Source organism: Panthera tigris, chromosome B1 (assembly GCF_018350195.1).
Source record: "Panthera tigris isolate Pti1 chromosome B1, P.tigris_Pti1_mat1.1, whole genome shotgun sequence".
Lineage (NCBI taxonomy): Eukaryota > Metazoa > Chordata > Mammalia > Carnivora > Felidae > Panthera > Panthera tigris.
In genome coordinates, this window is record NC_056663.1 from 110,153,332 (window position 1) to 110,166,718 (window position 13,387).

The 13,387-nt window shown below is 38.1% G+C and overlaps 1 pseudogene; it reads right to left on the reverse strand.

Annotated features, from left to right (window-relative positions):
- Positions 1-10,851: 10,851 nt before the first annotated feature.
- On the reverse strand, positions 10,852-11,300 carry LOC102955882 (annotated as a pseudogene).
- Between the last annotated feature and the right edge of the window lie 2,087 nt (positions 11,301-13,387).

Genomic DNA, 13,387 nt, shown 5'->3' on the forward strand with positions numbered 1-13,387 from the left:
GAATACTGTGGCCTGCGTATGTGATGTCTGCTGTGCCTATACCAAATCATTAATTTCCTCAATAGCCAGTTTCTACTCAGGGAACTTTCTTGAACACAGTCAACCCAACTTGTAGGTATAGATACCTATTAGCCTTAACCAAAGAGAAAGACTCTTCTCTACCTTCAGCATGCCATATGCCCAGTCACTTAAAGAAGGTTTGATGTGGGACATCTGGCTGGCTCATTTGGTGGAGCATGTGACTCTTGATTTTGGTGTGAGTTCGAGATTACTTAAGAAAAAAATCTTTTTATTTTTTTAATTTTTTTTTAAAGTTTATTTATTTCTGAGACAGAGAGAGACAGAGCATGAGTGGGAGGAGGGGCAGAGGGAAAGGAGACAAAATCCAAAGTGGGATCCAGGCTCTGAGCTGTCAGCACAGAGTCCGACGGGGGGGCTCAAACCCACAAACTGTGAGATCATGACCTGAGCCGAAGTCGGACGCTCAACTGACTGAGCCACCCAGGTATCTGAACCCCCCCCCTTTTTTTTTAAAAGAAGGTTTGATGAATGAGCAAATGAAAGAAATTGGGTGAGTTGGTAAGAATGGCCCTCATTCATTGGGACATATGTTGTGTTAGATGCTATACTAAGCACTCCATTACTAATACTTAAATAATCCTGTCAGATAGGTACTATCCTCTTGTTGCTTCTGCCTAGCCCAGACTTGTTCTCACATAAAGTAGCCCCTCTTGCTCTGTGGTTATTTTTTGAGTGGCAATTTTGTAGATGATTTTGCCCTTTAAAAAGCAAACTACATTTATAAAAATGTTTTAATTTTTGTATATATAAAATAAGGGGAAATCATCCATTATAACACTTCCCTAAAGCTAACATTAATACTTTGTATATTCCTTTCCTAGTAATTTGTAAGATGCATGCATATTTTTACATAATGAAATTATCAGGGATAACCCATTGTCTATATGGCATATTCAGTTTTACCTTTTGTCTGCATGATAATCAAAAGTAGCATGTTTAAAAAAAAGTAGCATGTACAATGGTTGTACAATACAAAGTATCTACATCCCAATTTCAGTAACTATTCCCCTTGCATCATCTTCCAATTCTTCCTTGTTATAAACAGCACTTAAGAATGAATGAATGAATGAATGAATGAATGAATGAATAAGTAAGTAAATAAATAAATAAATAACATTTAAGGAGTGTTTCTTTTTTTGGATTATATTATAGATGATAATTTCTTTCTCTCTTTCTTTCTTTCTGTCTTTCTTAAGATTTTATTTTTAAGTAATCTTTACAACTAATGTGGAGCTTGAATTTACAACCCTGAAATCAAGAGTAGAGCATGCTACTAATAATTTAGAGCATAATCTAAAATTATGATCTAAGGGATGCCTGGTTGGCTCAGTCATTAGAACATGTGGCTCTTGATCTTGGGGTCATTGAGTTCTAGTCCCATGTTGGGGAGAGAGATTACTTAAAAAAAAAAAAAAGAATATTTAGTCTAATCTCATGAAATGTATTTTAATTCTATTTCTCTATTCAGTATCTATGTGACTAAAACAAGAATTTAACTGAATTTGGTGAACATAAAATTTTATGGAGGCCTAAGCTTTTAAATTCTCACTCAAAAATCCCACAAGAACAACCTTCTCAAATTATTTGATTGATATAGAAAAAGATAGTTATTTAAAAACTTATATTACTATGGCTTTACTGTTATTTCCTATTAAAAGTAATACACTTATTTAAAAATTTTTAGAAATACAGAAAGAAAGAACTAGGAAAAACAGCTTATTCATTGTCCCACTACACAATCACTGTCATGGATAGACTATTGGTAAATTTCCTTCCAGTTATTATTTTTTTTAATGCTTAGATTACTTTAAAAAAATTATTTGTATTCCTACTACAAATACAATTTTTCATCCTGACTTATTCATTTGACATTTCCCCACACAATTAAGCAGTTTTCATAAAAATACTTTTTTTTTAATGTTTACTTATTTATAGAGAGGGAGAGAGACAGAGTGGGAGCAGGGAAGGGGCAGAGGGAGAGGGAGACATGTAATCTGAAGCAGGCTCCAGGCTCTGAGCTGTCAGCCCAGAGCCCCACGTGGGGCTCAAACTCACAAACTGCGAGATCATGGCCTGAGCCGAAGTCGGATGCTCAACCAACTGAGCCACCCAGGTGCCCCATAAAAACACTTTTTTAATGAAAATAATGTTCTATGGATTTACTTGGATATCAATATGATTTATATTTGACTATTGTTAATCCATCCATCAGAGTTTAATTAGGTTAATCTATCAAGTTAAGCAGCCTTTAGTCTTTCTTCAGCATCCCATGTCCACTGAACAGACTCTCCCAAAAAGCGGAGGTATGTTTGCAGAAGCCTCCATGCTATATTTTTCTTAACTATTCGCCCATTATTTTGAGTTTTCTTAATTCTATCTTGGTTCTACATTTGTCCTTACATAGTCTTTGTTAGTTTTATTTGTTATTTTTCACTAACAAATTTATTTGTTAGTTTTCACTTTTAATATGTCGATAAGTCATCATACATGCATAGTAACTATAATCTTCATCTTCCTTATTAAAAAGGCAATACCTAATCACTTAAAAAAAAAACATTATAAAACAGACAAGGAAAAAGAACTACAAACACTGCAATCCAGACAACAGTGCTAACTCTTAGCATATAACTTTCTACATCTTTTTTTTTTAATTTTTTTAATGTTTATTTATTTTTGAGACAGAGAGAGACAGAGCATGAACGGGGGAGGGGCAGAGAGAGAGGGAGACACAGAATCGGAAGCAGGCTCCAGGCTCTGAGCCATCAGCCCAGAGCCCGACGTGGGGCTCGAACTCACGGACCGCGAGATCGTGACCTGAGCTGAAGTCAGACGCTTAACTGACTGAGCCACCCAGGCGCCCCTCTACATCTTTTTTTTTTTTTTTTTAGGTATATGCATGTGTATGTATGTGCCCCTTGCACTTCATCTGCACTTATCTATGTTATTTGCCATTAACAGTGAAGAAAAAACTACTTTTTCATCTTGGAAAACACACACACACAAAAGCTGTATCCTTGGACTGAAGTTTCATATTCTTGTGATGTTTTTTTCAAAGGGATTTAGGGAGTCCTACCTATTTAGTTCAGGGAACAGAAAACACCAAGTGAGAGAAGGTTGATACTGGATGTAAAAGAAAATAGAAACAAATAAGTCAAGGTCAAAGAAAAAGAACAGGTTCAGAGGCCCCAGATCCTCAGCTGCTGTTGCTTCTCATCTTGCACCTGGCCTCCTGCCGAACACCAAGTGCCTGCCCTTGACTTCCCTCCTCCCTCCTGCCCTTGAGGAGACACACATAAGACATGAGGAGCCTAAACTCCCAGTCTCCTGTGCTAACCCTACAATGCACACGCCCATGACACTCCAGCTGGTACTGAGTGATTTCGTAGTTTCTAGTGATTGGCATTGCCTTAGGGGACTTCCTTGTGTTTTGACAACATTGGTATCTCAATAAAAGATCAAAGAAGAAATCTCTTGCCACAGGAATACACAATTCAAATAGGTTAATTATGTAAAATGTTCCATAGAATAATGGATACATATATGGGCTGTATGCTTGATATTTACATTCTATTTTATAAAATGTTACCACCTGTGTTGACAAAACATGAGCTTCAATGTCAGCTGAATTTGAAATCTTACTCCTGACTTTGCCACTTATAAGTTATAAGAACTTCATCAAGGATCTTAATTCTCCAAGCTTCAATTTCCTTAGATGAAATGTAGCTAATAATACCTAACTAAAAATTTAAGTTTTATATGAAATAACATATTCAAAAAGACAAATACAAGGCCAGGCAAATAGTTTCTTAAACCTTTATTCCTTATCACAGCTAGAATGGTGTCTCGTGTATTTGTTGCAATTGAATTAAATAGATGAGCACACCACATAAACATGAGTTTAATTCTCTGCCAGCATAGGCATCTGAGAAGTTTTGCAAAGTTGAGAGAGAGCTCCTTGGTCTTCCGGTGCTGCAGAAGGGTGCTCAACACTGCCATTTACTTATACATGTACCATGTTAAGAATCTACTTGGGTGCATGTCAAAGAAAAGAAAGAGACTGAGAATTTGAAAGAGTGGCCAGTAGGAAGGACACAGACCCAGGAATTTTCCACCATGTTGCCATAGAGCTTGCCCTACTGAATCGACACAAAGTTACATAGGACTTTGCATTAGCCATCAGCTTCAGAGATTCTCAATATAAATCTGATTCAAGCAGAGAATTTAAAGAATTTAGGAAGAAAAGAGAAATAATTGCCCTGCACTATCCTAGAAAGAAATTAAGATTAAAAAGGACAGAGCCATGAATTTGCATTGAATGGATATGAAGAGCTAAGAGTTGGTCAGCACTTTTTTGTTTTGTTTTGTTTTTTTGATGAGTTAGGAATGATGGGTTTCCCTTAATGATGGGTTTCCAGTAAGAATAGTGTTTCTGGAAAAATGTAATCTGAAACTTTTCTCTTTATTTCCTATTTTACCTCTTCTGACTGAAAGAGTAGTTTAGTTTCTACATCACCAGCAAAATTCAGGGCACTGGATGACTGATCTTGTCTGTAGACAGAGAATGAGAGAAAATGAGGTGTTTTCATAAAGAAGACACTTCCTGCCTAAAAATATCTATCGCTAAAATTCTATTTTAGAATCTCCTTTAAAATGCTTATCATAGTGCCTGTGCTTATTAATCGTTCAATATATGTTGGCTATTTCTATCATCATTATAATACACATAATATTACATATTGTCATTACTTTACCTCTACAGTGTTGTAGTCCCGGAAAGGATAGTACTTTAAGATGTTTTAGACCATATTATTCTGCTCCAAACCTTCCAGTGGCTTCTCATCTCCCTCAGAATCAAAATAATTTTTTTTTTTTTTTTGCAGCGATCCCCAAGGCTCTATATCATCTGACGTCCACGCTTGGCCTCATCTCCTGCCTCTCTCTCCCGTATTCATTCCACACCATCCAGGCCAGGCTTCTTGTTGTTACCTCAATATCTGAGGCACATTCCCACCATAGGGCCCTTGCATTTGCTCTTCCTCGGCTTGAAAGGTGGATTGCTCTCTATCTCACATCTTTTAGGTCCTGACTTAAATGTCATCTTCTCAGTAAGACCAACCCCTGAGTGTCCTATTTAAAATTGCAGTATCTGCATACACACCACCCATTTGAACTCCCTATCTCCTTTCCTGGCTTTATTTTTCTACATAGTGTGTATCATAATCTAACATAGTGTGTGCATGTGTGTGTACATTTATATATAAATAAATATAAATGTTTTATATATGTGTATGTGTATACATATACACATACACATACATATACATATACATATACATATATAGCTATTTCCCTTCACTGGAATATAAGCTCAGCCAAGCCAGATATATTATTTTGTTGCTGATGCTTAGCCCCAAAAAGCTGTATAATAAATATTTGCTGAATTAATACATGAATCATATACATTGCTATTTGTAATGAAAAATCTAAGAAAATATTTTAATAAAAGTACAATCATGAAAGGAGGCATGAAATCAGATGGACACCACCCAAGAAGGTGAAGGACAGAGAATGGAACAGGTTTTCGTTTTGTTTTGTTTTTTAATTTTAGAGAGAGAGCACGTAGTAGGGGAGAGGGCCAGAGGAAGAGAAAGAGAAAGAGACACAGAGAGGGAGTCCCAAGCAGTCTCCACACTCAACAAGGAGACCAACGTGTGGCTTGATTTTGTGAACCATGAGAGTTCATGCCAAAATCAAGAGTTGGATGCTCAACCAGCTGAGCCATCCAGACATCCCAAGAATGGGACAGTCTCGGACCCTGAAGATTAACCTGTCTACTTGATCACTTTGCAGAAGGCCAACCCTCTTCAGTGGGCCAGAAACAAGACTGCATTAATCCTGTCAATAGAGGAAAACCCAACCCTAATCTCAGAAACTCCACTGCTGTATTAAAACCCTTTTGTGGTCACTTCTCATATATGTTAATAGATCTCTCCTCTTCCTCTAAGGGTACTAAAACCAACTAAACAAGCAAAAAATTTCAAGGGCTTAGAAGGGAATGACTAACTAAATATAACCACATTGTACTGTAAAAAATAAAGACTGCCAAAATAAGAGCCTATCAACAAGGAACACATTACGTTGTTCCTGGTTTCAACTTTGAGATAGGAAAGTTAAAGAAACTAAGGTTAACAACTCTCTATTTTGCATATAATAATCAGGAATTTTAAATAATTGGTATTTGGCTCATCCTTTCAAAGTGCAACCTGGATATTTAAAGGCAGGGACTACGTGACTCTGGGCAAAAATATACCGTATCACATTGGAAGCTTGGTATGCCTTCCCAGCTGCTGCAAGAACATTTGTCATGTGCTGACAGCATTCTCACTTCTGAGGGTATGCATAGTCTCAAACAGTAGCTGCAGCCTCTGCTTCGGTTTGGGTGTCTTTGTGAAATCAATTTTCAATAACCCTGTGAGAGCAGAACATAAGGAAGGTCTTAAGTCCCCTCCCACCTTTTGAAACCATTTCAAAGTTAAGTATATAATCAGAAGAGGTTACCTTTCAATGATATGCAGGTTGGGGGCAGAAGTGTGGTGAAACCAAACACTTCTTCAGGGCTGCACAGGGTCTCATGCCTCTGGGATTAAACATCAGCTTTGGGTGTCGACTAAAGCAGAGTCATCAAAAACTTGCTCTGATTTATATGATTATATGATTTATATGATTAAAACTTAATCATAGCTTTCTCTTTCTTGCCATAGGTAAGTTAGAGGGTGGTGGTGTTTTTTTCATAGAAGCCTTGGGGAAGGAAAATTAAGTAGAAAGAGAGAGGGGCTATGTTGGATGGACGCAGACCATAGGTTAGTTTACAAGGGAATATGATATGGGCTTAAGCAAGTAGAAGAAGCCGTATGATATGCAAAAATTAGCTGTACAAGGTAATCTGATTAGTGTCAGATAATCATGAAGACAGTGGTCCTCAGAGAGCCATCTGAACCAGCAGCATCAGCATCATCAGGGGACTCGTTGGAGATGCAAATTCTCAGACCTATCCCAGACCTACTGGATCGGAAACTCTGGAGGTAGAGAGTTTAACAAGCCCTCCAGGTGATGCTGATGCAATCCTAAAGTTTGAGAACCACCGAACCACAAGATCTCGTGCCCTAGTGCAGAGATTCTCCAACATTAGTGAGCATCAGTCACCTTTAGGTAGATCACAACTGCCAATGCCCTGCACAGGATATGTCCTTCGTCAGTTCTTGTGGACTTGTGGACAACAGGAAAGGAGGGATGGGGGTGTATTCCCTTAAACTGAAGAAGCAGAACTATTTAACTTCCATCACTATCTCTTACTTTTTGTTTTTTGTTAGACTCAAATTTATAGAACAGTTAATCTCTAACACCAATTACCATGTATGAAATAAATGTACCTAATATTTTACAGGGTCGAAATCAGTATATATACTGTTTTGTGATACAATTTTTATTTTATTTTACTTTGTTTATTTGTTCATTTATTGATTTATATTTAAGTAGGCTGTACGCCCAACGTGGGTGGTTGAACTCAAGACCCTGAGATCAAGAGTTACATACTCTATCTTTTAAATTTTTTTAATGTTTATTATTTAGTTTTTGAGAGAGAGAGACAGAGACAGAGACAGAGCATGAGCAGGGGACAGCAGAGAGAAAAGGGAGACACCAAATCCAAAGCAGGCCCCGAGCTGTCAGCACAGAGCCCGACGCAGGGTTGGAACTGACAAACTGTTAAGATCATGACCTGAGACCCAGTCGGACACTTAACCAACAGAGCCACCCAGGGGCCCCGAGTTTCATGCTCTATTGACTGAACCAGCCAGGTGACTTTATTTATTTATTTTTAAAATATATTTATGTTTACCTTTATCTATAAAGCATTAGAGTCTATTGCTTTTTTTTTCCACTTGGTTTATGTGCACACTTTCATGTATGTTTATCCCATGTGCTTGTTACTTTTATGCTTTACAATCTTTCTTTGTATTTCCTTTTCCCTGGCTTATAAATATTGAACAATTAACTCTGATATTTATGACAAGTAGTGGCAATAGCATTGGAATCAGTTAGTGCTACCAGGTGCTAAGTTCAATTCAAATAACAAAGAAAGAATCAGTCCCAGTTCTGTAGAGACAGCAGTCACATGAAGTAATTTAAGGAAATTAACAAGGACCACAGTAAGAAGCACCTCAGAGTTTAGATGATTGGGGAATATGCAGTAAAGAAGTGATCAGTCTCCAAGACTCCTTGGAGAAAATTAAGTTTTGGATCAGCACTGAGAGGAAGTGATGGATATAGATTGGCAGAGAGTGGCAAAGCCATTCCACATTTAAAGAATGGCTTTTCCAAGGGCCCACAGAGAGGAACTAGCAAGTCATGTGCTGGGTGCTATCTGCCAATTAACTTGGCTCAAGAAGAAGGTCATGTTAGGAAATAACAAAAGATGAGGTTGAGGAGTTGACAATGAGCCCAGAATGCTAAGCTAAGAGATATAGTAACCAGTAAACAGGAAATCTTGATAGATTCACAAATGAGGCAGTGATGTGATAAAACTATTAAAAAAAAAAAAAAAAGGTTGACATCCAAAATGAGTATTGATATAGAAGTAAAATCCACAAGTTTTCATAGCTGGCAGTGTAAGCCATTTAAAACAAGAATTATTGTAAGATGTAAAATAATTTGCACTATTATGCCTCTCTTCCTTTGTTTGTATACTTCAGGTGCTTTCACAACTCTCTGTCCTATTTCCTCCAGCATCACCGGGTAAAATAGTTCCATTGTAAGTTTGTGCTAGGAAGAATAGCCTTTGACTGATACTCCGAATCCTGTCATGCAAAAGTAGTTCAAGTTTTCCTGAGTCAGTCTTAACACTGTATTTCTGAAGTACTTTTCTGATCCCCTTCCACCTACATTGAGCTCTAAAGCTGCATTGCTTAACCTTAGTCAACCCAGCGAAGCCCTCGCTTGTATATGCTTTGCAAACCCTGTTAGCTTCATTTAATGCAATTGCATCTCTACTCACATTTCACTGCCTTTGACTGGAGCAGTAACAGGGCTGAAAATAGCTCTTAAAAATCTTAATATTTTAGATATGCCAAATACATTAAATAAAAGTGAAAGTGTGATGCTACACTGTCCAGTTCTAATCCTGAATTCTATTTTTGTTTTTAATTTAAAAATCCTACATATATGAGAAGCCATCTATAATAGAGCAGTAATTGTTCACTCTGGGGTCCATATAACTCCAGGATACCTTAGTGAATTCAGTTTTTTCAAATTTTTTAAGATTTTATTTTTTTAATTAAAAATGCTTATTTATTTTTGAAAGGGAGAGAGAGAGAGAGGGAAAAAAAAGAACAACAACATGTGCAAGAAGGCGAGTGAGTGGGTGAGGGCCAGGGAGAGAGGGAGACAGAGTCCCAAGCACGCTCCACGCTGGCAGCACAGAGCCCTACTCGGGGCTCAGTCTCATAAACCGTGAAATCGTGACCTGAGCCAAAATCAAGAGTTGGATGCTTAACCGACTGAGCCACGCAGGCACAACCGACTGAGCCATGCAGGCGTCCCATAAGATTTTATTTTTAAGTAATCTCTACACCCAACGTGGGACTTGAACCTACAACTCGAAGATCAAGAGTGGCAGGCTCCTCGGACTGAGTCAGCCAGAGACCCCCACAGGTAGTGAGTTTAAAATCAAGGGCAGAGCTGATGGATAATGAATTGGTGAGGGAATTTTGCCAAGGCTCGATACCCTGCGGAGTGATGATTTCCAAATGAAACACTTTCAAACTTGTTAAGGACTCTGAGAGCTAGGCAGAGCAAAGTATTGAAGAGCAGAACCCATAGATTTGGTTCAACGTGTTTAAATAGTTTTTTGGCCCAAACTGTTTCAAGTACTGAGAAATGAGGTCTGAGGTTTGGGAGAGTAAGTCATTGGGATGGTGAGAAAAAAATGGTAAATACTTCCTATGTGATATAAACCAAAGAAAGTCACTAGGCAGATTCCTAGATAACAGATGATTGTCATTCATGTATTTTCTTCGATGTTTCCACTATTCCAGTATCTCTTATAGAGTCCTACGGTCCCATCAACCTTGGTGGAGTCAAGAAAATCCATGCATTTCCCTGAAATAACAAATCCTACAAGCTCAGAAAGGAGAGAGGGAGAAAAAGGAGAAAAGTAAAGAAGAGGGAGAAGAGGAGAGAAAGGAGAGTGTGATAATTTAATTTATATGGGAAAGTCTTAATTGGGAAACAGGAATATACTCTTCCCAGGCTTCATTTTCCAAATTCTTTTCTGAGTATGAACATTGAGCCACACTTGTGTGTGATTTAGCACTTAAAGTTTCATTTGGGGTGCCTGGCTCGCTCAGTGGGTAGAGCATGTGACTTCTTGATCTCTGGTTGTGAGTTTGAGCCTCACTTTCGGTGTAGACATTACTTAAAAATAAAATCTTAAAAAAAAACAAAAGGTTTAGGGCACATGGGTGGCTTAGTCAGTTAAGCATCCAACTTTGGCTCAGGTCATGATCTCACGGTTTGTGGGTTCCAGCCCCACGTCGGGCTCTGTGCTGACAGCTCAGAGCCTGGAACCTGCTTTAGATTCTGTGTCTCCCTCTCTGCCCCTCCCCCACTCACACTCTCTCTGTCTCTCAGAAATGAATAAATGTTAAAAAAAATTTTTTTAAAAGATTCACTTGTCTTTTTGTTGTTGTTGTATATGAAAATTTATTGTCATGTTTTCATCATCAAAACTTAAGATCTTGGTCTTTCCTTCTTGCCTTTGTATAAGGCCAAAAGAGAGAGACGTTGGCTACTTTGACGACCTTAAGGCAAACTCCAGGAAAGTCACCAACAGCATGACCTTTGCAACCAAATCCAGAAACCAGAACCTCACCGTTTTCCTCAATAAAATTCAAACAACCATCATTGGGTACAAAGGCGGTGATTTTCTTGCCATTCTTGATCAGCTGGACTCTGACACACTTCCTGATGGCAGAATTTGGCCGTTTGGCTTCAACCCCTACTTTTTCCAGCACAATTCCTTTCGCATGGGAAGAGCCTCCAAAATGGTTGGCCTTCAGGACTCTGCCCAAATTGGCTTTCTTGGACTGTTTATTGTACCACTTCTGATCTCATCAGTGGCTACAGAGCTTCCTGGCAGTATGAAGACCACGACACTTGCCCATCCTGCCAGCACCATGGGCTTGAGCAAAAGCAAGATTCACTTGTCTCATGACATGATCTTCACATACATCTATGTCCATTGGAAGGAACAGGGACTGCTTCTAATAATGGGAAAATTGGCTCTGTTGAACTTAATTAATTTTTCTTTTTTAACATGTATTTATTTTTGAGAGACAGAGAGAGACAGAGAATGAGTGGGGGAGGAGCAGAGAGAGAGAGAGAGGGAGACACATAATCTGAAGCAGGCTCCAGGCTCTGAGCTGTCTGCATAGAGACTGACATGGGGCTCAAACTCATGAACCGTGAGATCATGACCTCAGCCGAAGTTGGACGCTTAACCGACTGAGCCACCCAGGTGCCTCGAGAATTAATTTTTCTACTGAGGCATATTCCTGGGGGATTCTTTTTCCCTAGGATAAATTTGACTACTAGTGGTGTTCCTCCTAGGTGTTGGCTTTAGCACCTAAATCTAGCATCTGGGATAACTCCATTTGTCCTGTGACTTTGGATAAGTAATTGAACAACTCAGGGCTTCTGTTTCTGATCTGTAACATAAGCAACAATTTACAAGATGATGCTTGTGTGTCTTTTTTGCACATGATTATTCCAAATGCAGCCTTCCTTTCTCAGACCTATCTATCCCTGCCTCAGAAAGAGTCTGAACTTTTAGAACTATCAATAAAATATTTAACCTATTGAACCCCATCCTCAGGTTCAGGAATTTTTAGTTCCTGCTTAGATCACAACAGCAAGTATATAATTAATGAAAATTAGTTAATACTGCAAACCTGTATTACAGAAATTAAAGAGGTTTTCTAAATTAATTATCTATGTAGATTTGAGACTGAGATTTTGTTTCATTTATTTATTTTGAGGGGGGGCAGGGGTAGAGAGAGGGAGAGAGAATCCCAAGCAGGCTCTGCACTATCAGCACAGTGGCTCAATCCCATGAACCATGAGATCATGTCCCGAGTCAAAATCAAGAGTCAGATGCTTAACTGACTGAACCAGCCAGGTGTTCCCTTCCTCCTTTATTGATTCTTTTTTTTTTTTTTTTTTTTTTTAATTTACATCCAAGTTAGTTAGCATATAGTGCAACAATGATTTCAGGAGTAGATTCCTTAATGCCTCTTACCCATTTAGCTCATCCCCCCTCCCACAGCCCCTCCAGTAACCCTCTGCTCTCCATATTTAAGAGTCTCTTCTGTCTTGTCCCCCTCCCTGTTTTTATATTATTTTTGTTTTCCTTCCCTTATGTTCATCTGTTTTGTCTCTTAAAATCCTCGTATGAGTGGAGTCATGATATTTGTCCTTCTCTGACTACTTTCGCTTAGCATAATACCCTCTAGTTCTATCCACGTAGTTGCACGTGGCAAGATTTCATTCTTTTTGAGTCCTAGTAATACTCCATCGTATACCTCTTTTATTGATTCTTAATGGAAAGTGTGTTTTTTAAGGATAAATGTAAGAAAATAAATAAAATAATAAAAATGAGTAATTATACGAAGAACTAGCTAAGAAACTGAAGACATCAGAATAAGAAGAATGCATAGAAAAAATAGGTAAAAGAAATGTGCAAAATGTGTCAGAAAAGAAAGATCACTCATGTTTGCTTATAGGCCAATCAATAAACATTTTCTGTTGTTCTTTCACTCCACATCTCAAAATGATATTACTTTGAGACCTGAAAATTCTTTCAAAATTTAAAAATAAATTTTACAAGTACTATGGCATAGAATGATCACTTTTCTCATATCCCTTCTTAAAAGATTATTGTATTATTTACATAAATACCAGTTAATCTTTTTTCTTATAGCAATGAGTATGTATAGAGCCCTTGCTACATGCCCGATATTGTACTAAGCACATGAGACCTATTAACTGACTTAATTTTCCCCACATGCTCTACAATAGAGTATTATCCTAATCTCTACTTCGTAGTTTGGAAAACTGAGGCAGAAAAAGGTGAAGAAAATTCCCAAAAGCAGTTAGCTAGTAAGTGGTAGGATAGGGTTTTGAGTCCCTATCATAAACAACATGAAATACTCCCTAAAGATTCCACAAAGATGGCCATCTCTGAGGAGAAATG